Source organism: Falco cherrug (assembly GCF_023634085.1).
Source record: "Falco cherrug isolate bFalChe1 chromosome W unlocalized genomic scaffold, bFalChe1.pri SUPER_W_unloc_1, whole genome shotgun sequence".
Taxonomy (NCBI): domain Eukaryota; kingdom Metazoa; phylum Chordata; class Aves; order Falconiformes; family Falconidae; genus Falco; species Falco cherrug.
The window spans coordinates 12,728,293-12,755,870 of NW_026599288.1; the positions used below are offsets into that span (position 1 = coordinate 12,728,293).

The 27,578-nt window shown below is 44.2% G+C and overlaps 1 pseudogene; it reads right to left on the minus strand.

The window, feature by feature from the left end:
• Positions 1 to 845: 845 nt before the first annotated feature.
• Positions 846 to 18,062, minus strand: LOC129734897 (thrombospondin type-1 domain-containing protein 1-like; annotated as a pseudogene).
• Between the last annotated feature and the right edge of the window lie 9,516 nt (positions 18,063 to 27,578).

Consider the following 27,578-nt stretch of genomic DNA (forward strand, 5'->3'; position numbering starts at 1 on the left):
TAAAGCCACGCTGGGCCAAAGGGCTGAATGTCGACAATGCAGTGTGCTGGCACAGCTCCTGGGAAAGAGGGAGTTCACATCACCCTGCAAGTCAGATCTGGCACTCTAGCAGCAGCTGCGAAATGTTACCCATCAAAAAAAGGCCATTCAAATGGTGGGGTTTCGCTCTGGCAGCCAAATGCTGAGTGTCTTGCTCCTCCTAGGCTGTCACAGCAAGCCCTGTTGCTGTGTGCCTGTCAAGTTACCTGTGCATGCTTTGGATACTTCAGTGGGGTGCCACTGGTAACTGGCTAATGCACAGTGATGCTGCTCTTCCTTCAAAATAGTTGGTTTGGAGGGAAAAAAAAAGTGTGGCCCTGTGAAATCTATCTTTCTGGTCAGAAAGCCAGTGTTAAGAGATACCCAGAGAACTGAGCACGTGCTAATTTTTCCCTCACACCCACAAGACAGGCTATAGGGCATGTAGGGTTGGTCTGCTTATGGGGGAGTTGTTTTAAGACTGACAGTCCTCTGCCTGAAGCTATCTCCTTTCACTCCATCCAAGCATTCCCTTGGTCTTTGCAAACTCCCTGAAGAGACGTTATCCTAACAAATGGCAAGCAAAGTCTCTGAGTCATTCTCGCTGGCCTGAGCTCTGTCTCGGTTGTTAATTGGGGTTTCAACCCAGCTCTGAATACTTGCAGCAGTGTGTAATCACCAAATTGTGATCTCTGGTTTTAAAGCACAACAAAAAAACCAAAACGATGTAATTTTTGTACTTCACCGTGATTCTCCAGGAATCCCCAGATGTCAAGCCACTTTATTTTTTCTTTTTGTCTGCAAAACAGGTATTCATCAAATAAATCTGTTGTTCACTGGTTTTGTTCATAATTTATTTTGAGCTTGCTGTAGTAGTATTATTGTCAGTTATTTACATTTTTTAAAAGTTTAATAAAGGCAAAGATGATTACAGAAAAGATGGGTGATTCAAAAATTCTCTCACTGTCTTTTACCGATGCTTCAATGCTGCCATAACATTTCTGTGAGGACTAAAATTTGATGATCAATTTTCTCTGCCCTCCCAGCATCATGCCTTTTCTACTAATCTCCCACAAATATTTGCACATTACTGTTTTCTTAACATAAATATTGGCAGAAAGAAAATATAAAAGTCTTGAATGATGAAAAACACCTCCTCAATTTTAAGTTCAGTCCAAGTATTCAGCATCAATTGTTTGCACTTTCATGCAACCAGCTAAAAAAACCACCACCATATGACTTATTTGAGCAACTACAAACGACAAATCAACACAGTTCAATAACAACTACCAGAAAAACAATGAAAACTGCTCACAACTTGAGGTTTATGTTTTCTAAATGACCAATAATCCACTAATTAGGACAGATGGTTGAGGATACTGGACAATAGATGCCTTAGGATATCATAATCTACTAGTACATTGTCCACAAGGTGAGAAAGGCTAGATCAGTGGCATTCATCACGCATGAGGCACGAAACGTGACTGCTTTACACAATAAAATCTGTTGGCTATTCCTGCGTCACACCTTCACTAACATGTGCTTTCCCAGGGTATTTTGTGTGTATTGTACACACATACATACAAAAAATAATTACATGGAAGCACTTTCCAGTAATTAGAAAGGAATGTGTTCCCACAAGCCAGACTTGGGGCATTATTCCCTCCTGCTCCATGCAGAGGTAATGCAGTTCCTGCTGCCCCTTCCACCAGAAGCCAACAGACCCTGCAGACCCTCTCCTGTGCACGCCCCTCCTGCAGGGCTGCAATGAGTCACTCAGATCACCAGCTTCTCAATGCTTAAAGTACTTGTTTCATCCTCTTCATTTGAGCCGAAATACCCGGGGAGGTCGATCATCTGCTGCTCTGCCTCTGTTAAGCCAAAAGTAGTATTGTCATAAAAGGCAAACTCAGGGTCCAAGGGGAAGCTCTGGCACTTGTCCCTTTGGTACTGGGCAGGGCTAATGCCTGGGCCTCTCTGGGAATTATCCTTGCCAGTCGAGCCCGCTTCCTTCCGCCACGCACCTCTGGGATTAGGTGAAGGGCCCCTCTTACTACGGCTGAGCTCGGGCTTATCAGCTGCCTTCTCCTGACCAGCAGGCTGGCGGTCAGTGATCAGGTCCAGCTTCTTCACCGGGGGACCTGCCCTGTGGTGGCCCTTTGTGCCATGGCCCTGTGGTTCGCACCCCAGCACAGTGCTGTGGGGCTGATCCAGCTTTTCACACGTGTGATTGGTGTTCCTCGATTTTGGCCACGTCCTGTCCTCCAAACCCTGGTCCCACATTCTGGTTCTGGAGTTGTAGAGGGGAGTCTGTCAGGGGGTGAGGGTGGACATACTTCTCTCTCTGAAAGGCCTGGCCTTTTTGGTTTCATGGAAACTGGCTGTTCTTCTAAACTGCGGGTTTCTGTGACAGCCCCTCTCGGGTAAGTCCCCTCTGTTATCCTGGTGCTTGAAATGAGCTCTTCTTACCAAGGTCTGAGTAGGGCTCATGGCAGGATTGGCCTGTGAGAACAGAAAATCCAGTCTAGGGTGAGAGCTTTCCCCCAGGAATTTGGGCTGACTGGCTGGCTGGTCCAGAAATGGAGTTTTGATCCTAAATTTGTTTGCCACTGCCTCCTCTTGGTTCTCCCCACTCAGGGGAAGCATCGTGGTAGCACCAACAACCATGTCCCTGAGGGGATTCTGAGAGACATGATACACCTTAGTGGTCTCAGTCAGCCCTTTCTTCTTCATCTCTTTCAGCTGCTGCTGTGCCAGGCGGTAGCTGAAAATCGGAGGGATTATTTTTTGTGTGTTTGGCTGAAAGTTTTCGCTTCCAGAGGCATCATCTTCTTGGGCAAATTGGAGGCTTCACCTGTAGGTCAGAGGAATGTTAACAGGGGCATCCCCTCCTTCGGCAAAGCTGTCCCGCTGCTTGTTGCCTTGGCAAATGTTCTCCTCATCAGGGTTTTTCCGGAAGCTGGGGGAATGGACAGAGTTTCAGCAGACAGCAGTGCTGCACTTCTGAGCTCTACAGAGCTTCCTCCAGAGGGTGATGAGAACAGTGGCAAAGATGATGAACAAGCATAGGGAGATACCTGTGACTGTGACTATATTATTTGCTTTCTGGTCCTCTCCTGGCTGGACAGAAGGTGGAGTGGGAGGCCTGATAGCTGTAACAAAGAGCACACATGTCTGTCAGAGTTGCACTGCCATCAGCACTTTGGTATTTTAGGATGAATACGTTACTGCAAAGAAAAAATAACAGATTAATACAGTACAGGAAGCTGTCCAACTGCCATTAAAATTTGCTCATTGGAGATGACTTACTACCAATGACTTCAAACTGGCAGGAACAGATCTACTTACTTTAAACCAAGGCTCCCATGGACCTTTTCAATGTAATCTTTACTTTTTCCTGTTCTGCCATTTCCTTAAGGCACTCCTAAATACGTGTAAAATGGGATAACACTATTTGTCCTCCTTTACGAAGTACATTAAGATCTCTGGTGAAAGATGCCGTAAAAGGGGAAAAAATAACCTGACCCACATTAGTACTTCAGGTACCACTTTAGACTTATTTTTAGGATAGCTTAAGCGGGTGTGAGATTTGCAGTGAGTTTGAAGAGCAGAGAGACAGCACTAGCATGGGCAGTGTATCTTTTCTAAGCAGTCCTCTGAGGATGATTCTTCCACTGCTGCCTGGTGTCACAGCCCCAGAGGCTGAAACCTTCCCCCACTACAGCAAGCTCCCAACTGAGAAGGCCACTGCTCTCATGCCCCTGGCATTCTAGTATTGACACTCTTCTGTTGTGGACTGGAGATGGGCCTTCAAAGAGGGAAGAATATCCTGCAAAACTCCTTCACTAAGGGAGTGGTCAGTCACCGGAACAGGCTCCCCAGGGAAGCAGTCACCGCACCAAACCTGTCAGAGTTCAAGGAGCATCTGGAAGATGCTCTCAGTCATGTGGTTTAATTTTAGGTAGTCCTGCGAGGAACAGGGAGTTGGACTCGATGATCCTTATGGGTCCCTTCCAACTTGAGATATTATATGATTCTAATCTATAATGTGAACATCTCAGAGCTTTCCACATCCCTATTTAAACCTCTTACCTGCCCATTGCACCTCATTATAGAAGGCTGAACCAATGAGAGATTAATAATTCTTTTTGTGGATGAGGTCTCTAGCATTTCAGATGCAACCCTGAGCAGAATATAGCACAGTGGAAAGTGGATGATTTGGTGCAGTAGCTAATTTTAGTGTGTGTTAGCACTCCCCAGTTTCTTGTGGCCAAACGTCAGCTGTCAGGCCACAAAAATGCCGTCAGAGGATGAAGCTGCTCAGTTGTAGTTGACAAGAGCTGGCCACAAAGCCTTCCATCAGAGTGATAGACAGTCTGTTGTAAAACTTGGGAGGTGCTCCTGCCAGCACCACAGTGACTGTCCAGGCATAGGAAATGTGTCTGCAGAATAACAAGAAGGAGACACCATGTACTTCCCATAATTCAGAATAATACTCATTCCACAGCAAGCTGGTAGCATGGCTATTAGTTGTGCAGGATGCACAAATGCACTGATGAACACAGACCAGAAGGTCTCAGGCTGCTATGACAACAGACATGCAGGGTGCTGTGCTGGGCAGGAGATCTGTTTCTTTGACTCAGGACTACCCAACAGTCCCAAGCCCTCTGAAAAATCCTGCCATTGGGTTAACTCTGACCTTCATGTCACTCTGAGAGCTTGACATCAGCTTAAAGAACAAGACCACCACCTGCTGAGTCCTTTTTGGAGTGTCTAAAACTTGCATTCAGCCCAATGCCACCACGCCAGAGCATGGAACACTGCTGTTGTGGGGCCTGAGCAGGGAGTGAACATGCTGACCTCAGGGAAGAAGGCAGGACCAGCATTTGCTCTGTTCAGTACCACCACAGCGGAGCAATCCCTTCATTGCTCATCCTTCTCTCAGTCCTGTTTGCTCACAGTTATTTTCTAAAGACTCCATTTTCTATCTGTAATGCAGATACTGTGCTGTATTGTTTGGAGTAGAAAGCTAACAGCTAGGGAATGGTGAGGTTTGAAACAGGACTTAGTTGCATAGATTTGCCACTCTCTCCTTCTCATCTACCTCTGCCCCTAGGCTGTGTGCTGGTTTCATTTATTCAGCCATTTGCTCCATCTGCTGGACTAATGACTGCAAACAGTTATGCTGAAAAAAAAGCTTGCCTGCTTCAGAAAGGTGCAGTCAGGGGGTGGGGAAGAGTGACACTCCCAGCTTGAGATCAGGCAGCAGATGAACACTGTAATATCACGGTGTCAAGTCACTTCTCAAGCACCCTAGGATTCAATGAGATGAAATCATGTAGGTGATTCTGTAAAGAAAGCTGCCTGACATGGGAGCAGGAGTATTAGAAACCACGTGCAAGAGAGAAGCGAGGCAATTCCTCCAGATGATCCCAGGGCAATGGGTGCAGATGCAGGCCTCCTGTGCATCTGTGTTTTCTATATATAAACCCTCTTTATCAACCCATAGACCTCGCTAGAATTTGAAGATTGTCCAGACCTGCTGAGTACTGTTAGGCTGTATCTCTAACCAGGCTGGCACAGGATGGCTGATCTCTCTGGAAACCACCGTATGCATTATACAGTTGTGCACCTGCATAGAAAGAGTGACACCTCCGAGAAGCACCAGAGTCCTGTCACTTCTGTGCATGTAAAGCAGGGTGTATGCACAAACCACGTGTCCAGCACATGCTCCACATGCATGGAATATCCTCTGGCGAGCTCTCTGCACTGGGACTGCTCTCAGAGCTCCAGAGGAGTGGGGTGAAATTGCCCAGCAAGGAGCCAAGCCAAATACTGTCCTTACAAACATACCCCTCCAGCAGGTAACAGGAGGCACGGAATAGCACAGCTCAGTATCAGCTTTAGAAAAATACCAACAACCCCACTGCATTTTGCTGGTGGCATTACTGCCCACAGCATTCTGACTGCTCAGCATAGAGAAGACAACCAGACCTAGAGCAGGGAATTAGTTTTAAGCTGGGGCCCTAAACATTTGACTTGTTCCTCCCTGCTTACACTTGCAGCATTACAATATAAGCAAACCCACATGGCCAGCATTTTCTAGTCATTAAAAACATCAGACAGTTTAACAACAAGCTGTTTAAACATCCCAAGTGCTGCACAAACACTGACAAAGTGCAATATCTGGCTTGATAGAATACAATTTTTAATATTTTCCCTTCACCTGACCTTTTGTTCAACACAACCCACTTCTTAGAGTGCTCCCAATACATTTCAGTCCTGCCTGTATACTTCTGAGGTCTTCATTCAACAAACACCCTAAAGCTGGTTCAAGCCAACATCTCCATTTAAAAAGTCGTCCTGTGGCCTTCCTGCTCCAGCTACACATTCTCCCCCTCTCCTGTCCTTCCCTTTTCAGTGTCCATGTGAGAAACAACCTCCCTACTTTCCCAAACTGTCAGTTCTTTAGGTGGCTGCATTCCAGTTCTCCATACAGCACTTTTGCCAGCACAAGAAAGTTCACGGAAGCAGCCAAAACAAGGGGTGAGGCATTGCTCACTTTGCAATAGCTTAAAATATCTGTTAAATTACATCCTGAGAGCTTAGGAGCTTGCACAGTCACTGGGCACCTTCCCTTCCCCATCCCTGTCCCCTGTGGCACCTGTGGGACAGAAGGCATTGATTGGAGCTTGTAGATGAGCCAGTTTCTGAGCAGATGGACCTCTGGGGCCCCTTGGCCCTGCTGTAGCAGCTCTCCAGTTCCAGAGACGGCACCCTCCTTTCCAGCAGGGAGTTTGCAAGAAGTGAAAGTTTAGCATGGACTAAGTACCAGCACCCTGTTAAAAGGGGCCACTTCTGCCCCTTATGATGGCTGCAATCACTCAGCTATGGGGCTGGCACAGCCTCATCCAGCCTCACCACGGCCATGTGGCTACTGTAACCCCCTCTCGCCTTACAGGATGCTCAAGTCTCTTGTATCTGTACCCACTGGCCACCCACCGGCACTGGCCAGTCTGCCCTGTCACTGGCCCACAGTAGTGGCAGGCTGGAGCAGGGGGAGACCTGGCACTGCCACCTCAAAACTCCCAGAATGGGAACCTCACTGTGGGTCTCAGCTGGAACCAGCCCTCTTTTAATAGGTTTCCACTGCCTGGGGTCTTTGGCTTTCAGTACTGAACATGTTCTGCTAGCCCCAGGATCTCTCCTTCAGCCCTTCTCTGCTCCCTGGCCATGCTGGAGATTTTAAACCCCTTCCATAGCACCCACAGGATTCAGAAATCTTCTTACACCTTGGAGCCCTATCTCCAGCTGTCCTACAAACACATGTAGGCTCCCACCCTACTCCATCAACTACAGGAATGTGACACCCCCCCAAAATCAATATGACTGAAGGAGAAATCAGATACTTCCATTTTACAAAGCCCTTCTGGTAACAGGCCCTTTGCTTTTTCCAGGGGAGACATGCAACCACAGGGAAGAGGACAGCAGAGCTACGTACACAAACACTCCTCCAGTGAACACAAGGAAGTCTCCCTCGGTGATCCAGCACAGCCTGGTTTTGCCGGCGAGGAGGTGAGGCACTCTCTGGAGCGCTCCTGGACACCGTCCCCACAGGTGACACTGCAGGGGCTCCAGGGCTGCCATGGGCTCCACGTTTCTGCAAATACATAAGCTCACAGCAATAAGGAATGCATCTGCCTCCTTACCTTTAAAGACACAGCCATTTGCCTTCTCTTATTTGAGAAAACCAGCAATAAATAACCTAACAATCCAAACAGCAACCCCAAAAGAGCAAGCAGCATCCAGGGACCTGCTCCTGTTCCCATCAAGAGTCTGGGGCAAAGCTTCCACTGTTTTCCTTTTTTCACTCCAGTGCCAACCAGCAACACAGCAGTCGGTCAACTGGCAGGCAGGTTCTGCCTGGAACAGCAAATGGAAATTAATCCACAGATCTTTGGAATGGGTTAGTAATTTATATATTCATCTAATTCCTGCCTGACAAATAGTGCTTTTACAGCAGGATAACTTCATTGACTAAAGTGTAGTTACTCCTGATTTATATGATTGTGAAAGGAGGATGAGCCTACAAGGTCTAATGAAACGGCAATACTGGTTTTTTTCTTTATTATCTTCTCAGCCACACAAACATGTTATTGAATCACTCATTTGACAGCTTACAGGCCCCTATTGCTTATGGTTAGACGATTAACTCAAGATAAAATTTTGCAGGTTCATTTATTTATTTTAAGTGGAGGCAGACTCAAGTTCTAATACTACCTCAAACATTATCATTTTTTAATGTTTAATGAAATCCCCCTTTTGCTTAGACAACATCCTCATCCGGTGTTCAACACTCAAACTTTACAGCAGCAAAAACCCAAGAGGGATAAAGGGACCATTCCTGCCCATATCTGGTCCACTGAAGCAGGACCACAAATTTAAATTCCAAACTAATGCATGAGTCCAGGTGTAATCTTAAAGGACAAAACCCTGGGGACTCTCCTATGGGTCAGTTGACTTGGTGGCCTGGTTTTGAAATGTGCCAGGAAGAAAAACAATAGACCACTTAACTCAATTTCACCACTCACAGCTAAAGTGGAAAAACAACTAATTAAAAAAAAAAAAAAAAGAGAAGTAGATTAGGTTTGTTAAAGTTTGCTCTTTTAAATAATTTATGGTGCTGCCACTGCCAACACAGGTCATGATCTTTAATTTTATGATACAGTTGCTTTGTTGCTAGCACGCCCCTGAGCTCCTGGGCAGTGACCAAGTTACCATATCAAAGGACTAGACAGTGTTGCATGACTGGAAATGGCTTTATGATTTCATGTTATCTTGGTTGCTGTATTGTTCACTTGTTCACAGTGTGTTACTATTTTAAAAAATAATTTTTAATTTTTGTCTAACAAAAATTAAATACATCTGTGTTTCAATGAACATGAAATTTTAACTGGTTTGGGCCCTGTCCTATGAATTTTTGTGCGCACGCCGGTAGGAATAACGTTACCACAAGCAGCGTAACAGAACCAGCGGGGTTGGTCTCCTGCGTGCAGGTACTCAACTGCATTGCAGGATGGGGCCCAGAGGGTTTGAGCTTACACTTGTGCTGTCAGCCAAGGCTGTAAAGCGTGTGTGGGCACATACTCACGCACATCTGTGTGCATGCACGTTTGAGTATGTCTGCCTTGCCTAATGCAGAGTAGAAATGGGCATGGCAAGATGCCCTGGTGGTGCTGTGGTTGTAAAGCCCACACAACACCAAGTGACCTCTCCGGCTATTTGCCACTGACTCCACAATACTGTGACATCCATGATCCCAGGCTGTCTTTCACTTTGTGCTCTTCGTGCACCTCTCTGCTTTCGCCCCTCTGTTTCTGGAGCTGGAGAGCTGCTACAGCTGGGGTGAGGAGCCCAGAGGCAGGCTGAGCTTTTGCAATCCTCCTCCAGTTTGCAGCTGTGTCAGTTCCCAGTAAAGCGCAAAATGGAGCAAGATTGGATGGTGCGTGGTCTCAGGAGGAAAAGGAGTCAGAGGATGCCAAGGGAAGCTTGTTGGGGTAAGGATCTCTCAAAGGTATGACCCTGGACAGTTGCAACATCACATCAGCTAGCAAGCAGAGCTATTAGCAAGGGCAGGAAGGAAAAAAGGCCATAATTTAGTCAAGGACTCACTGATCCATCCTCCAAAATTACTCCAAAATGACTTCACGGTTATCACAGTATTTGGGGATCTCACAACACTTTTCTTCATATCAGTATCATGAAAGACTCCAGCAGTGTTCCTCATCACTGGCAGAAGGAGGTAGCCCAGCTGGAGAAGCACCTACCTCCTCACAGACTACTTTATGTGAGCAGCTTGATGAGTCTCTACCATATTTTCAGTGTGTGAGCTAGCTCGTTTCCTTCTCTCCACACTCCCTGTTCATTTAAAATTCTGTTAACTATAGTGAGATATAGACCCAGATCCTGAAAGGTTCCAGTTGCCTCCGGTATTAACACTGGTGATAGTGAAGGGTGCTCAGCAGCCTCTGCATTGATGCCTGTGGGCTTCAACGTACAAGAACATTTAGGATGAGTAATTTTCTAACTTTGACGTCAAACGTATGATGTGCCCATTGCTCCAGGGCACTTTTCACTGACTTCAGCTTCAGCTGAGGGCACAGAGTTCCTTAGCAAAAACACTTGGCATCCATAGCTTTGGGGCTAAGAATATGCACCTTAGGCAGCAGGAGAGCAGGAAATGCTCCAGCTCCCACGAACGACGGGAGATTTAAACTCCTGCAACTTGTTCTGCAACCTCCTGCAATTACCAGAATGTAAAAGAAAATGAAGCATAGTTTATTCTCCCCCAAGGAAATGAAATGATTAACCTTCATTTAAGACAAAACAGATCCAAAGCGCTAGGGGAAAACCCAGAAGGTACACACTGCAAACTAGCCCTAATAAGTGTGATTTTTTTCACATACAATTGAGGATTCAATTATCAACGTGAAGACATCTAACTGATGAGTTAGTCTGAAATAGCTGACAGTTGGCAGATCTGCCAGCATGAAAGATAAATGCGATTAACTGTGTTAATTGTTGCTCTGCATAAATATCTCCCCTCAAATTTCTGTGTTCATAAGACTTTGAGCATGTAGTGCTATCCAACGGCACAGCCAGCAAGGGTTGCTGAGAGCATCATCCTTACAGCACATGATAGTCCTAAGCACTTCAACAAGACCAGTGATACAGGACAAAATCACTAATTATTTACAGGCTCATGTAAATGCCTACACTAGCCTGGGGGATTGCAGGATATTTGTGGAAGCTGAGATAGTTTTTAGGTCCTGAGCCTGGGCGCACACACATTGTATTGGTCTTTGGATAAGGCCTGGGCAAACACTCTTCTCAGCTATTCCGTGTTTCTCTCTTCCCATGGAAATGAAGCCTGGGTGCACTGAAACGGTGGCATGCTCCCACAGGTTACTAATTTGGACAACGAAAGGACGAGGATCTCTTTAAAAGACAAAAACCTGGATTCCACCTGGGCAAATTACAGACATCTTTAAGAATCATGGCGGCACAGCCTAAAAATTTTTTTCAGAAGCCAAGAGCTATCCCAGTGAGTCCATAACACTCGATTTATTCCTAAAACGCTGAGGGTGTGGAGATGAAGTATTCACTGACACAGGAGAAGCTGATGGGGTACAAACCAGCCCTAGCATACCCGCATCCCCTGCATCTGCCTGTTTCTAAATAAATGCAAACCAGATACAGATTCAGGCAACAGAGCTAATTAGTTCCCAGAGTTTCCTACAGATAGGCAGGTCTGATTCATACAATCTTATTCAGGGAGTGAGAATTTGATGGAAGCTGTGTATCTCTGCCTGACCCCTAGATACTCCGCTTACTCTCCTCCTCCCTTACTGACCACTTTTCCCTTCAGAAGGTCTTCTCCTGCCTTCCTCTTTGCTGGCAACAGCTGCACTTCTTACATCTTGCTGACCCCTCAATAGCTTTTTTTGACAGTTAGCAAAAGACAGATGAAAAAAATTAATCTCTGCTGTCGGCAAGTGCAAGAAACTACTGGGAGTCACACAGAAGTTGAAACTGGTCTCAGGAGTGTAACTAAGAACTGTAAAAGAAAGTTAATTAACACTGGAAATATGAATAAAAATTTCTATGGGCATATTACTGATTCATTTTATCAGTCTCATCCCTAATGTTTCACGTGGGATACAGGCTAGGACATGGGACATCCTTCTAAGGAGTGCATAAGTCTCACTGCTGGGGACACTTAAATTCCAGATGAACAAAGCACAGGATAAAGCATTGAAAAGAATGAGCCTGCAATGCGTCTGTTGCTGGGTAAGATGATCTAACAGAGTTTCCTACCTCAGACATTCAAATAATCCAGTGAAACAGGGAAAAAATTAGCTACATGAATCTCTAAGTCACCTGTGTGAAACAATATCCCACCGAGACGAATGAAATGATTCACATCTCACTGTTATTTTTTCACAGGTTCTCCAATTGGAGTCTAAAGAAAGCTGCACAAGTGCTAGCTCACAGATGTATTCCCCACCTTTAAGAGACATAGTCACAGTCTTAGGTAGTACAAGGTTGTTGCAACTCATTTTGAAGCTGCTGCCCTGGGCTGGAAAAGCTGCTGCCCTGGCCTGCTCAAGGCCACTGGGAGCCTTCTTCCTACCCTAGACACAAGCCAGATTCCTGTTCCACAGGCTGTACTAAACCTGGCTGGGATGAGGAGTAAAGGGCACGACTGACAAAAGGTCAGGAATACAACTGATGCCTGACCTATGGAAAATGGGTGTGACAAAATAATCATATTTTATCTCATCCTCTGTGGTTTGGATAAAGATAATTTTAATGATTTAGGAGCTTTGATCTTTTACAAGACAATATCTCTGCTTCATAACAATAGAGCATACGCTAAATGAAGTAAGAACTGGCTGAGTGACAGATTTGATACGCAATTGTCGACAGAAAACCATCACTGAGTGGGAATGCATTTGGAGACATTCCAAAGGGATTAGTATAAGGCTCAGTGCTGTACAGTGCTCGCCTAGTTGACATCAAAATAAATATAAAACCATTACTGAGAAAATATGTCACTCTTGTGATGACAAAAATAGACAGTGCAGTTGTATGGAGCAATGTGGGGTACGTGCTAAGTTAGAATAACTCAAGCAAAGTAGATCATAAATCGGCAAAATGCAAAATGTAAGAAGAAGGAATACTAATTGTACCTGCAGGAGGGTAGATTACATACTGAAAGGTCATACACAAAAACAGCTCAAGATGAGTTTACAGGGTAAAATTTACGGCAAAATTAGCTAATGCAATCGGTGGAATGAAAGCAGAGGTAGGGATAAGGAGAGTGCTACTGCTCAAGCAGCATCAGTGAGGAGGACATCTGAACACAGCACCCAAAGCTGGTACTCCTGTTAAATAAAAAGGATTGTTTAAAATAATGGAAATGGAGCCAAAGAGAGACAGAAAATTAATCAAATCCTGAAGAAAATGCCTTCCAATTAAAGACTCAATCTTTTCAGTTTATTAGGAAGAACACTGAGATAATCTGGAAGGACTGAGATGATCTGGGTGTGCAAATGCCTTCGAGGGGGGTGGGAGACTGGATAGGAAACAGCTGTCTCCTCTAGCAGAGAGCAGCAGAGTAAGAGCCAGTCACTAGAGGATGAAGCTAGATGAGCTTTAGTTATGAAACACACAGTTTCCTTTTTTAAAAAAAAATAAGTCAGAATGCAGTATTAAAAGAAATTATCGGAAAGGTCTCTGTTTTGTGCTGCCTTCAACAGAAGACTAGATAACTCTCTGGAGGATAAGCAGCAGAAAAATGCAAAGACTAGCTGTGGGGCTCAGCACCAGGGTAACTGGATGACAAGTGATGGCCCATGCTGCACAGGAGCCCAGGCTAGAGGCTTATCAGCTCTCCTTCCCTTAAACTGAGTGAGTTCAGGAAGCCCAAAGCAGAAAATCAGTGACTTGAGGAGAGGTGTCTGTTGTGCAGCGGCTGCGCATTTTGCACTAACAGCTATCGGGGTCTGGGTCCACGCAGGCCATCTCTCAGTGCCCTGCAGCAGGGTGAGAGGGCTCAGGAGAACTTTCCCAAGCAGCCAGGAGGCAGATGGCCATCACAGGTGGTTCAGCTCTCTCTGCCTGTCATGGCTTCAGGCTGATGTGCCCCTCCCAGCACGCCCTGCTCCTTTCAAACGCTACCTGCAGGCTTTGAAGTCTCGCAGATACAGGCACAAAGTCAGATGTGCTGCAGTCTAATTAATTTCAGGCTGACATTTTATTTACGGCTACGCGGTGTGGTTTCGCTTTCATCGGCTTTGTAGATTTGACACTTCTAACTTGGCAGCTATTGACTTAACTCTGTTCTTCGCAGGCATAGCCTGATTCTTTTGACTGTGGTTGTAAGGGTGGTGCAACTGGGGAGCCCAAGGAAACAAAGCAGATTGCAGGGATTCATCGTTTAAGGTGGATCTCATCAATTAAAACAGTTAAACATTGGGCACTGAAACATCTATGTCATATCCTAGGTATTCATCTGTCAGGGTAATTATCTAGATCATATCAGTGTAACATACCACCCAAGCACAGAGAAAGAGTTAGAATTCTATCTTCCTTTTTCCTTGAGAATTATCTCCGTTACAAAAACAATATGCTTTCATTTTTAGATAGACTTTCTTATGCCAAAGGAAGAAAGAGAGTGCCAACAGAGAACGCAGACGGGAAGTTAAGATGAAGAGAAGAACTATGTGCCCAGGTTGGTATGTGGTGAAAATAAAGGTCATTTTTAGTACAGAGTATTAATTAAACAGCTAACAGTTTTAGAATTTATGAAATAGTGCAAAGCTAGACCAAGCTAGGAACCTAATTAAGGTAGGCTGTGTCTGGACTGTGTGCTATGGAGCATGTCCTACAGTTCTGGTCTCCTGATGATCCCACTTAGCTGCCCGTGAAGCGCAATGACCGTTTTTTAGCTTGAGTTCCTGCACTTCCTTTTCAGGGAGACCAGGGCGGGGAGGTGTTGAAAACAGTGCACATCTCAAACCTTTCAACCCAAGCTCTTTGAAGTGTGCAGATGGGAAAGACTAATTCATGACCTATAGACACAAGCCTGCTCCAAATGACAGAATTTACTTTTCCATTCCAGGGTGTAGGCAACACAGGCTAACCCAACCCAACCCCAATCCCCTCGTGCACATACTGCCCATCCCGCACTGTGGTTGCCTTCCACAAATGAGGGATGAGGACATTTGGCTCATCTGCTTCTTCTGCCATGCTACTGTGATTTGTAGACTCTGCCAAACCAAGGACTGCCACCTCTGGAGCTACAGCTGCATAAGATGTATAGATATTAATGGAATGTATAAATACTCCTTAAGCAGGGCTGAGGAATGGGCTCAAGCTCTGTCTTGTTATCGTACTTAACTGTGACCACTCCTTAACCATGATCATTCATACTCCTGGACATGGTTTTGGCTTCTGCTAACTAGCACTCTCCCAGACTATATGGACCATGGACTGGTAGTTTGTATGATTCTAATCTTTCCTGGAAGGAAAAGTTTAGCTATATGAATGTGACCCATGATCTGCCAGGTGGTCTCATGGGTCAGAAAATGCATGCTGGCCTATTTTAGGCAGCAGAGACATGTCTTGAAAGGCTGGCTGAAAAAAACAGCAAGCTGTCCAAGTGACACGGTGTCTTTTGGTATGGCCAAACCCTGATTCATCTCACCAAAATTTTGTGTATCTAATAGGTAGGACTCTAAACAGCAAATGGGCTAGAGAAAAAGACACGCAAGTGAGGATTCAGCCCATATATCTTCTATACCCATGAATCACCCTTGTAAGATCCCCATCTCTCTTGACTAAAAAGCCAGACAACTACTTAATGTTGGACTTTTGGCTTTTAGACACCTAGATGCAGGTAAGACTAATGCTACCTTTAGTGTCTCCAATGGGCCAGATCTACTGCAGTATCTTCTTACCTCACTGAGCAGGCCAAGTTTCAGTTTTACCCAGACTAGATAGGTACATCAGTCAGAAAGCCCCAGATGGTTTTGATTGGTACTTCATGTTAACTTAGTGCAGTTTTAAGCCACCAAGTGGCATTTGTTACCAAATGTCCTTGTGTATGCCTCTATGTAACAGTCTACTCCACCTTGTTCCCAACTGCATATGACATCACAACTATTTTGTCTGGTGTAGGAGACCCAAAAAGTAGCTATTCAATAGGGGACACCACAATCAAACCTATTTATCATTACCCACATTGGCTGGAAAGAGTGCTGAAAGAGGACAAACGTCTGTACAAACCCATATTCCTTTGGATCATCATACACTCCGTAACTCTTGTTGGGAAATGGCTTTGGTTTGAGAAATTAAAGAGGACAAAGCAGTACTTGTTCTTCCCCACATCAAACAAAGTGCAGTTAAATTCTGTCCTGTTGTCTCCTGGGTGAAGGGCATTTTCATACAGCCAAGTTGTTCGTTGGCTGGGATGCTTGACAGCCTCTTTATAGACGACAATTTTTCCACTGATAGAAGTGCACGGTGGAGAGACTATGAAGACCTGAACCAAAGTCTTGCATGTTGTTTCTGGTGCCACAACCAGTCTGTATCCAAATTTGTGGAGGAGATCTATGGGTCCTATGGAGGAAATGATGGAATGTGTTTCTAACGATTTCAGTAACACCGTGATATATGTTTCTTGACCAACAGGCGGGCAATCAAACTCTATCCACTGGGACCTGGAGAGCAGGATTCTTTTGCTAGTTCTAATGCCCAGAGTGTCGTCAGAGCTTACTCTTCTGAATTCATAAAGTGTGCTAGTAAATATCACATCCAGTGAAACCACTGTCTCGTTCATGGCACACAACTGCTCATTTGTAAAAATTCCAACCTGAATGGAGCTCCCAAGCACCTCTGAACTCCTGTTCAAATCAATGTGAAATACAGGCCATTCCACATGGAGGGCAGACATGCTTCTTCTGCTCCACTGGGCAGCACTGCTGTTGTTGCTGGGAGAGACCATTCTGAACAAGAAGTCCCTGGCACTCTTAAAATGGAAACACTCAAATTCTACCCTTCCGTGGGACTGATTTGCTGGAAGTTGTTTTCTTGCAATTATCTCGTTGGTGCTGGCATCCAGCAACAGGACGGACAGATGCTCTGCTGTCACATTACCACCACTATAGTACTGATATTCCACAGATACTGTGTCATTGCTGAAGGCTACATGACCTGGGCGATCCAACATGAGATACTCCACTTCGCCGAGAACTGCAAGGAAAACAGTTTCACAACAGTATTAAGAGCCAAAGAGACAACTGATTGTTTATCTACCTTATGGAAGAAACCAAGGATTTATAAAGTGGATATTTAAGAAGTGGATCTCAAGCTTTTTAAAGTGAATCAGTTCACAAAAAATAGGTCCTAGCTATAGCAATTAAAGCTCACAACCTCCCCTTTGCACAGGGACATGGTTTGCAGCAGCAAAAAGCCCACTGCAGTAACATGTTCAGGAAGGTTAAAAACAAGGTTTAAAAAAAACCCCACACAAATGACCCAAAACATTCACAGAAAATCTCAAACTTCTCAACTTCTTTCACTTACAGTTTCTTTAAATCCACTTCACAGTGGCCAGCTGATGTTCCACTTACTTTAGCTATAATTGAGTAAAAAAAGCACAGTAGTTTCTTAATAGAGAAACATGAAAAATGTCCCCCAAATTAAATAAAATAGGAAGTCTGCATGATGCTTTTTGAAGCCTCTTCTCTTGCTCTGTCTTATGAATCTTTCATTTTGCTCGTTTGCATCACAGAGACACTTGAGTGAAAGAGCTGAAAATAACAGTGATGGTGACTGCAGCACTTTTCTTGTCTCAGATGTGGTGCAACATGTCTAAATGACATAATTTCATTACAAATGGCCCAGTCTTTTTAAATGTACTTCTTGCATGACCATGTTTGTGCAAGTTGCCAAATTATCCTGAGACGTGTTATAACTAGCGGGGATAGATGATATCTAAAGCAATGGATTGGGAAGATCACATTTCCGTTCTCAGCTCAGCTAGCTTTTCTGCATTGCTTGAAACTTAAGAATTTAAAACATAGAAAGGTTATCTAAAAAATGGGAGCTACATACATCTATTCCAGATACAGAATGCACTGTGAGACGTCTTTATGTAATTAATTGTCTGGGAAAAGGCTTCTGAGTCTTGGATGATGCTACAGAAGCATAAAACTTCAGTTAAAGCAATCCTTTCATAAGTAGTATCAACTAACAATACTTTGACTTGTTAAATCTGTTACATATGTCTTAAGATTACCTCAAAGAATGCTTTGCTGGAAAAACACTGCAACTGCCAAGGCAAGCACTCAGCAGTCAGGAGTAGCAGGACTCATCTCACATAATATTAGACGCCTACCACTCTCAGCTTCTATTTGAGTTAGTCGCCTTGGATTCACTTTCTTGTCAGCAGGGAAAATTTTCAGGAAGAAATTCATCTGACCAGCTACAGACATTTACATCAGTGCGGTGCAGTGTGCACTAGAAGAGCCTATTACCCTCCACCAGCTATAACACATCCTCAAAAAAACCGGCTCCAACCACATCCATGCAGTCCGAATGAAGGTGGCACGCACAGCCTTACACATACAAATCATGCATATACTCTTACATATACGTACTATAACTTTCATTTGCATTTCCATAAGACACTGCTTTATTTGGCAGATGGATGGTGCTCATTACCAGAGGGCTCTTTTCCTCTCATTCTTCTATGGGTGGTCCCATGCATTATTGACTGCACACCATCCAAAATCCACCCTGATAACACAGATATATTCATTTCCCGCATGTACTCTTCTGTTGTGCTCTTACCGCAGTATATTAGCACATTAGAAATATTAGTAAGTTTATCCTCCCAATATCCCTGGAAGATGAGAGGATGACTATTTGTGTTTACTGTCTTAGGAACAAAGCACAAGCACAGAGGTGAAAAGTGTCAAGTATCAACTAGCTGCGGGTGCCCCTAAGAAACCCAAGACCTGATTTTAAATACAATGGTCCTTCAGACATCCAAAGCAGGATCCCATTGATCCCAGCTGTGGTGAGCACATGGCACTCCAGGAAACCTGATCTCAACTCGGACACTCAGAGAGCAGGAAACAGATCCTGCATGCCTGTTAAAAATGGCTCTCCATGAACTGTCCAGCAACACGTTCTCCTTGCTCTTCATGTTTTGGTTCTGTCATCTGTGCCTGCCCATATTTTCCAGTCCTACTGCCAATATCTCTTGGGTACTATCCTAACTCCATTACCATTGTTCTCCAAATTCCTGCCTTTGTCTCTTTGCCTTATAGCTCTTGTACCTTCTCCTGCTCCTTGGGCCTGCAATGAACTCCAGCAAGTTCCTACTTTTCTCACTCACTGCTAGCATGACAGCAGAGAGCACAGGACAAGAACTCTAGTGCCCAGTATTACAAACGTGGAACATGGGGGAACTCTGCTGCCCTGGGCTGAAGCATGCACAATATTGCGTGGGGCTGGCAAGAAGAACCAGCAGGAGCTGGGGCATGCTTAACCCTTCAGAGAACTTCATTACCGTCATCTGCAAGGACTTAGATCTGGACCAAGTCTGGGCAATTCTTCACGACAGCAGAAAGCATGTCCCAGGCCACCGCGAGCACTCTAACATGAAGTTCCCACAGCTGTGTGAAGAGTTTCCCAGGGAAATGGTTGCAAGTTGCTGAGCTTTTGTTTCTTTGAACATGGGCAAAATGATGTATTTCTCTACAAAGGAATTGGCTAGATTCAACTTAGCTGAAACATTATAAGGGAAAAAGGAATCAGACCACAGCAAAAGTCCAGCACGAAAAATTTCAGCTTCAAGCTTTGAACTTACAGCAAAAACATTAAAGTGACAGTAATGAAAAACATTGATGTTTGTACCTACTGTTCTACTATCTTTGCTCTGTCTTGACTCTTGCACTATTTTTTATTTGGAATGGCTCAGACAAGAAGTACCACTGTGTATGTGTGTGGGAGGACTGGAGAGAGGCCAGGGGACTGACATCTAGCTCCCATCAACCTTAATGCAGATCATTTGGGAAGTGAGGAAAGTGGGAATTACTGGAGGATGCTGTTATAGCACTGCAGAGCTCTGGCTGGTACACCCCAGTTCACAGCATCCTTTCCCCCATCTTTGGTTAATAACACAAGAACTTTGCACTCATGGACAGCCCACACAGCAGCTTTTTACGATGCTCCAAAATGCTCCAGTCAGAAGTGGCCAGCTTCTGCCACAAGCTCCTTCAGCTGCCCTCCAGCCTATTGTGTGTGCATGACTGTGTCCATACACCAAAACTTGGTCCCAAGTTGTTTGGACAGCCAGTCAGGGCAGCTTTCAATGCATTCGTATATTTTTGGTTGCCGTTACAATGGTCTCCCATTGAAAGGAGCCTGGCTGTGGCACCAACAACCTGCCAGAGGAGTCTTTGCAAGAACTCACTCTTAGAAAGATCAAAAGAAAAATCCTTGTTTTCAATGAAGAGTGAGAAGAATTATTTGAGGCTGCTGTTCTGATATTTATTTGTTTCTTACTGTGTTTAAGCCAACTTGGGTTGTGTTGTTGGCTTGTCAGCCACCAGTAACACAGAGCTAAGAAAAACAAACACATCAGAAAAAACTAATAAGAAACAAGAATAATGTTTTGTTGTATGTTAGGGCATTTTTTTAGCATTACAATAATTTTCCAGATCATACTGGATGATTAAAAAAATTAGTCTTGGTCTGAAACAGAGAAGTATATGAGTAAAATAATCATCTAAAAACTAGGTACACATAGGATACTCAAAGATGTGTATACGCAGAATTGCTTGGAAGTAATCTTCTGAATTACGGTCTGCCTTTTAACTAGAAATAAGGCAAAAGATGATGCACCTAAAGTTTGCAGTAGGGATTTAGCTCTTTAACTGTACCTTGTAATTATTGTGCCACACTCTATAAAGTTCAGGAATAATAGCTTTTACCTCTGAGTCAACTAGTTGTGAATGCCTGCAGGACTAGCTCACCAAGAACCAGTGGACAATGCAATCATTCACCTCACTTCGTGGGTTAAGCAAATTTAATACTTACCTTCACTGTGTTCTCCACTCAGTGCAGTGTTCCTAACTTGGCTAATTAACTTTGTCTTATTAAAAGAAGAAACAGTACTAAAAGCCATAGCCAAGTATTGCTACCCCTACTGGAATTAAATTAATCTAAAAGATGGCAATTCTAGGTTCTTTACACATTCTAGTGATCCCTTGTTCTAGAGCGGAGACAGAGGCATGAGTAGCGTCCTTAAGTATTCAGTCATTACCCATGATCAGATTGTTCTCACTTACACAAGGAGAGAAAACTGCATACACTTTTGGTCCACTTCTCTCCTTTGTAAGACATCTTCAGCTGTTTGGTGTGTGAACTACGTGCTACCACAGCTCATTCTGTAAAGGGGGACTAAACAATCCTTTTTCCATTTTTTCCATGCTGTAGACATTTCAGCAGTGTGGGGCTTAATCCTTTAGCGTGGTTTGACAATATACTGCAGCTGTCAGAACACCACCTACTTTTATATTAGGAATGTAATTTTCAAAAACAATTTAGGAATTAGGAGTCCCATTTTCAAAATTTCTAATTCACTGTGCAATAAGGAATTAATACTCTTTGTGAACCTGCTTCCTACTTAGTACATTCTTGGAAGAGAGAAGACAACATGCATAGGATGCCCCTCAGCTTGTAAACATCTTACAGTTGTCTCACTTGAACTTAAGATGTCTAACCTCCCTCCTTGGCAGCTGATGGTGAGAAGGCGGCGCTTTTTCACTCCACCCATCTCAGACTTCAGATGGGTTAGAGCTGCTTTCAGTATGTGCTGATCTGTGTGTGAACTACTCAAACAAGACTGATTGACTAGATGCCTAATTTTACATTACTAAAATTGAATGAGTATGAATACCATCCTTTGGCTTCTTATACATTCAGAGAAAAGAACACCTCTGTTCTTAAAGGTTCTCTAAGTGGCAGCTTAGGTCTATCAGATGGGGGCTCACTCAGTCAGAGGAGAGGAGGTTGCCTGTACTGTAGATGCTTACATCACAGCCAACCATCATAGGTTCCTTTTATAGTTAACGGAAAGAAACAGGTAGTTGTACGGCACATACATCCTGGTACAGATACCTAAAACAGGACTGTCTTCCAAGATGCTCATTAAATATTATGAAATACGAGTCTTACAAGACAGCAGAGTTCCAGTCACTGCTTCAAACACAACTGGAAAGGATCCTGGCACTCTGATCTAAAGGGACAGTTTATGCAAACTGTATTTTCCACCTAAATATTGCACAAGATCTGAACTGTCTTCTGTGTTTATCAGTGGTGTCTTCTGCGGCACCTGATTTCAACAGATCACCTGGAAACGGCACCATCCAAAATCGCCTTGTGAATACACATTTCACAGTTTTCCCTTGATAGCTCTAATACTCACCGTAGTCACAGAGCACTACCAGCAATAGATTTGAAAAAACTTTCAACATCTGTTTCATTCTGACCAGTGAGATCCCAGGTTCTTTTACTCCTCACGTCCTTCTTCAGCTCCAAAGTGCAGGCACGTTTTCCCAAGAATGCCTGAAAATTAAAAAGTTACAGCTGTGTTGACTTTGCTTCATAAAATATGAGAAGGAAGACATCTCACTAATAAGTAAAAAAAATCCCACCCCAAACACTATTAATCAACACTTTTCTCCACTTTATTTAAAAATTACTAATACTGTATCAATGGACCTGAATAAGCACAACTACAATTCACTGGACAATAAATTTTCCCTCCTGAAATGTCAGCTCCTGAACCAGAACAAAGAAGACAGGCCACAACAATTTACCTTTGCACCACAGCAACTGCTGCTGTGCACATCTTATATTAAGATAAAGACTCGTGATAGCAAAATAACAAGTATTTTATACAAAATGTAACTCTGATCCAGCACATACTGATAGTGGAGATGTATTGCTGCTGCAAAATTCACATCACTTACTGTCAACTACTTTCAAGCATGAAACTGACTCAGCAGAAAACTACCATTTTGGTTCTCAAACTGCCCTGTTATTCAGGTCTAGTAATATATTCAGTTACCTTACTAGATTTATAAAAGATCTATAACTGCCTTTTTTGTCATTCCAACTGCTCAGATCAAGGAAAAAGTGGAAGTTAGCACTTTCTCCATCATTTTTTAAGTTTACGTACTCTGCAGCCTCAGTTAAGCCAACAAAAAATAGAGCTCCTTTTGGCAACTTTCACAATTTTATGTCCATGTGTTTTAAACTAGTCTTTATGAGGCTTGTAACAATCACATAAAACAGGTTGGAAGCACAACGATAGCAGCAAAACCAAGTTTGCTTCAGACACAGAAATAGGGGAGAATCTCTAAAAAGATACAATCTAGCTCAAGGGAACCATTCTCAAAATATAAGGAGTGCTCTTTCGTATTGCATGGAGTGCCAGCAAGTCAGTCTTACTGTGCTCACCATCACACAAACATGCAAGAAACTTCTTGTTCCATAAAGTTTACAACCTAATTTTACGTGAGAAATCTGGCACTGGAGCAGGCAGAAGTTAGAAGCAAACAGAACTGCAGAGCACAAAGGTGAAACACAGGGACCAGGTACGGCAAAGATCAGGTACGTCTTTAGGAATCACAAATGAGGTATTTCAACAATTATATTGCTAGGCTTGTTGAACGAAGATACAGCAGACATGTTATTTGAAAGCTTTTTAAACTGGTCTCTGTGCCAAGTGGCTGGAGAGAATGATTTCTAAGAAAAGACTAACAGCACGGCTTTGCTCAGTAAAAGCCCATTACACCGATAGCTGTACACGTCTGACAGGAATAATCACCACCTGGCCCACAAACTTGACAAGGCTCCAGACAGAATTAGACAGGGACAGTGATACCACCACCCCTCATGATTTCACTTGATATGCCGTAAATTACAGCAAGACAAACCTTACAGCTCAAGACAGGGCGGGCTGCTGAGAGAGGGCGGTGCAGAGCCCAGCCTGCCCCCTGGGGGGCGCTCTGTAACTGCCCCGCCTACCGGCAGCGACACAGCAGCATCGCGCCAGGGACGTCGCTTCTTCCCTGTGCTGTTACTGATCATGAATCAGTTAATCGAAACAAAGAATCAAAGTGGTCCAAAGAAGAAAAAGCAGGTTTTGGTTACAAAAAAAAATAAAAAAAATTGTGATAGATGCCTTGGCCTCTAGCGTTAACTGCTCAAGGAATAAAGCAGAAGTTACACGGTGTTGCTGTAAACTGCTCCAAAAAGGAGGGGGAAAATGCTCTGTGAGGCACAGCCATGACTGTGCTGGATGATCTAACAGTTCCTTTCCATTTCGAGCTTTCCTAGCTGTGTATTTTTCAAATGGCTTTTACAAATACTTCTTTCAGAGAGACAGTCACACACTAACAGGTGAAATTCAAATAATCCTAATCTCAGTCTAATGAGTGACACACTGCAGAAAGGAAACAAAGGTATGGAAGGGAGAATAAATCCTCGAGAAGAAAGAAAAAAAAAAAGCCTGTGTGGGAGAGTACTTTTGAGACGGTGGCCTTACATCTTCATTTGCACATCAGCCCGACTGAGGGAAAAGCGACATGGTTCATGAGACAGGGCACTGGCAGGAGGTAGAGGAGACGGAATTTCTGTCCCTATCCCTGCCATCACCAGACACGCGATATCAAACCGCAGCATTAATCTGCTCCCCTCTTCCCCATTCCATCTCTCCTGCTCTGTATTTATAGCACAGATTTGTCAGGACAGGGACTCCTTCTAACCCAGCCTGCGGACGGAGCGCAGCACCAGAGCCCTCGGCTGTTTCAGTAACACCGATCGTTTGTCAGACCAAACCCTCCTGCCCTCTCACCCGTCCCTCCGCGTTATCTTGGCTCGCTTGGGAAAAGGCTCGGGCGTGCAGCGCAGGCAACACCCAGGCTGGATGGAACTGGAGTACTTGAAACGGGACCAAAACTAACTTCCAGCCGGTGAGATCAGGTACCTCTGGAAGCCTAGCCTGCGGCTACTTCACCCTCCACAAGCCTCTGTTGGAGCTCCTGTTAAAGGGCCTCCATGAAGCCTCCCGGAGTGTTTGCACCTTTGCTAGCTCAATTCTAATAGCAGCTTTGAATGAGAGAACTGCTGATCCCGTTCTGGTGTGGTGTTGCCCCTCTCCTTCTCCTCCTTCCCCACGGGTTTCTTCCTCCCCTTTCCTTCCGTTTTCCATCCGTTTGCCTCGCCCCAGTTTTGGACAGCCCTTACGCTGACCTCTACGCTTGGTTCAGACTTCTCCCCTCTCCTCTCAGCCTTCCCTAAGCCAACTTCTGTCTAGATTTCTTCTCATTTTTAGGTCTTCTTCAAAACTCTTCACATCTTTTCCCCCTGCCCCCACTCTATTATTTTTTCAACTTTTCATACTTACATAAAATTAATACTTTTCAAGGCAGACAGTACATCTTAAGTGGTTTCAACACTATTTAGATCTTCTACCTCAAGTTCATCAACTTAATGAGATGAAAAATGATCGAACAGAGAAGGCTATCAGACTTTGAATAATTTGCTTTTTTAATTTATTGCTCTCGTGGACAAGCATGGACTAAGGCTCTATTGTGTGACATGCCGCAGAAGCACAGCAACATAAAAAGATGATTTCTTCTTCCAAGAGACAGCGTAATGGGCCGACTGGAAGTGGAAGACTTCCTCTCCAAAGGGAATTAGAAATGACGGTTGAGGAGGGGATAAGCCATAAAGCACCTCGGAGATGAAAACCAATAGGTTTGTGTGTAACACAAATGATACTGGAACACTTCAAGTCCCTGCTCTGCAACAGATCTCCTGTGTGATCTTGGTCACATCACTTAGTTTTCCTGTGCCACAGCTCTCCACTGGAAATAGTACCTCACTATCTGGTACAGGAATTACAAGAATAAATCTACCATGAACTTCAAGACTTACAGGCACCACAGTGTCAGGACCCATGTAAGAACCAAACATAAAATTTACAATTTTATTTACAATAGGGTTTTTTTGCAAATAAAGAATAAAAGAACAGGTTATATATACTGACTACTAGAGTCACATACGTTAACCTATTCATATGATGTCCCTATTTCTCTACATCATTAAAATCATAAAGTATTTTGTGATCATTTTGGTTTTACAAACAACAACGACAAAAACCCCAAAACAACAACAAACCACAAGCCAACTGGATTTACAACTCCCATTACTTTTTGCGGCAATATCCAGGGTCACAGAACAAACATTTCACAAACCAGCCATCTCTTCCGAGTGCTGTCACTTGCTAATTTAGCACAGCTAACCAGTTACCAGCTTCATCAGCTGCAACAGTATAGCGCTCAGCAGCTACTCCCCCTTCATGTAGGAGGATGAGAGGCAAATGATCCCTGCAGTTAAGAAAGGGCCATCAGGAATTAATCAGCTATTCCATGACCAAGCACTGAGCTTAATGAGAACGCAGATTCACAGCACTTGAAACCTCTGCACTCTGGAGCCTCATTCTCATGAAGAGTGCCATGCATGGATCCTGTATTTCACCCCAGCCACGGGTACCCTCAGTCCCTTTGCAAATCCCCCTCCCCTGCTCCAGCCTCCTTCAGGAATCGGGAAGAGGCCTGTCCTTGCTCACCTCTCCTCTGAGCGCAGCCCTGCTCCCTCCTCTCCCCCCAGGCCCCCCAGCTCCAGGTGAAGGTGGATCCAGCTGTGGCACAGGTCCCCCATGACTTGGGGCACACATGAGCTCAAGGCAGGAGAAGGGCTTGGAAAAGGAGTAAGCTGGGGGTCAGGCTGAGGACTGCCCTTCTCAGAAGCAGCCTTCCCCCCCCACCCCAAGCACTGCCCCAAGCAGCAGCACCCTACCCCAGCTACCCCGATGGATCCAGCAAGTAGCTGAGGTCTGGAGTGATGCTGTCTGGAAAATAAAGTTATTTATTGGAATTTAAAGCAAGCAAAATGTTGCCAGAATGTAAAGGGGAAAAAAAATCCCAGATGAAAACCAGTTTCCTTAATAGCTGCCCATTAGTAAACATTTTTCAGTTGTATTTGCAAACTGAAATTTGCACAATTCTCGTTATGCATGAGAGGCTGACAGTAAAATAGGCTAGAGACGGAAAAGCCTGAAAGCCCCCAAACCCTCCCTACATTCCACTTGAGGGACACCAAGCAGCACAAACAGCAAAAAGAAAAAAGAAACACGTATCTGCAACATTTCAACAAATTTAAGGTATTTTATCTGTATGGCAGGAAAGAGATTAATTATTTTCAACCAGTATTTGCTTATTGCAATGGGATTAGGCAGCTATTGAAGTGTTACCACCTGCTGGGAATTTCAGAACTTCCCATATAATCCTCCTCCTTCGACATTAAAGAGGGAGCACCTTAGGTGTGCATCACATTTTATCAAAATCTAAACACTGCTGACCAGTCTGAGTGGTCGGGGCCAAAAATACACCACTTCTCAGAAGACACAGAGTTTAGCAAAGAAAGTATAGGTATGATGTCTGCCACAGCAGGGGGCTAGAGCTGACATCCTCAAAGGTATCTTTCATTCTTATTTATACATCAGACAATTTTACACTGTTATCAGATAATGGCTTTATTAAAATTATGCATCTAAATTCACTGGGCTGAAACTGACAGCACCAGACTCTCTGTGTGCAAGAAAAAAACCCCAATAATTAGATGGTAAAGCCTATTTTCATCAACATTTGGGGTCATATCTCACAAAATGCTGGGATTTCTCAGCTCCTTCTGATATCGACTCAGTAATTCAAGAGTTAGCTGGCCGGCAACATCTGTCCTTTGAAACCTAAGGGCTACAGCAGACTGAATAGATGGATGAGATTTACTTTGGAAAGTAACTTTACCTCTTTACCTGCTGGCCTAGACAACTACCTGGGAGGTATGAC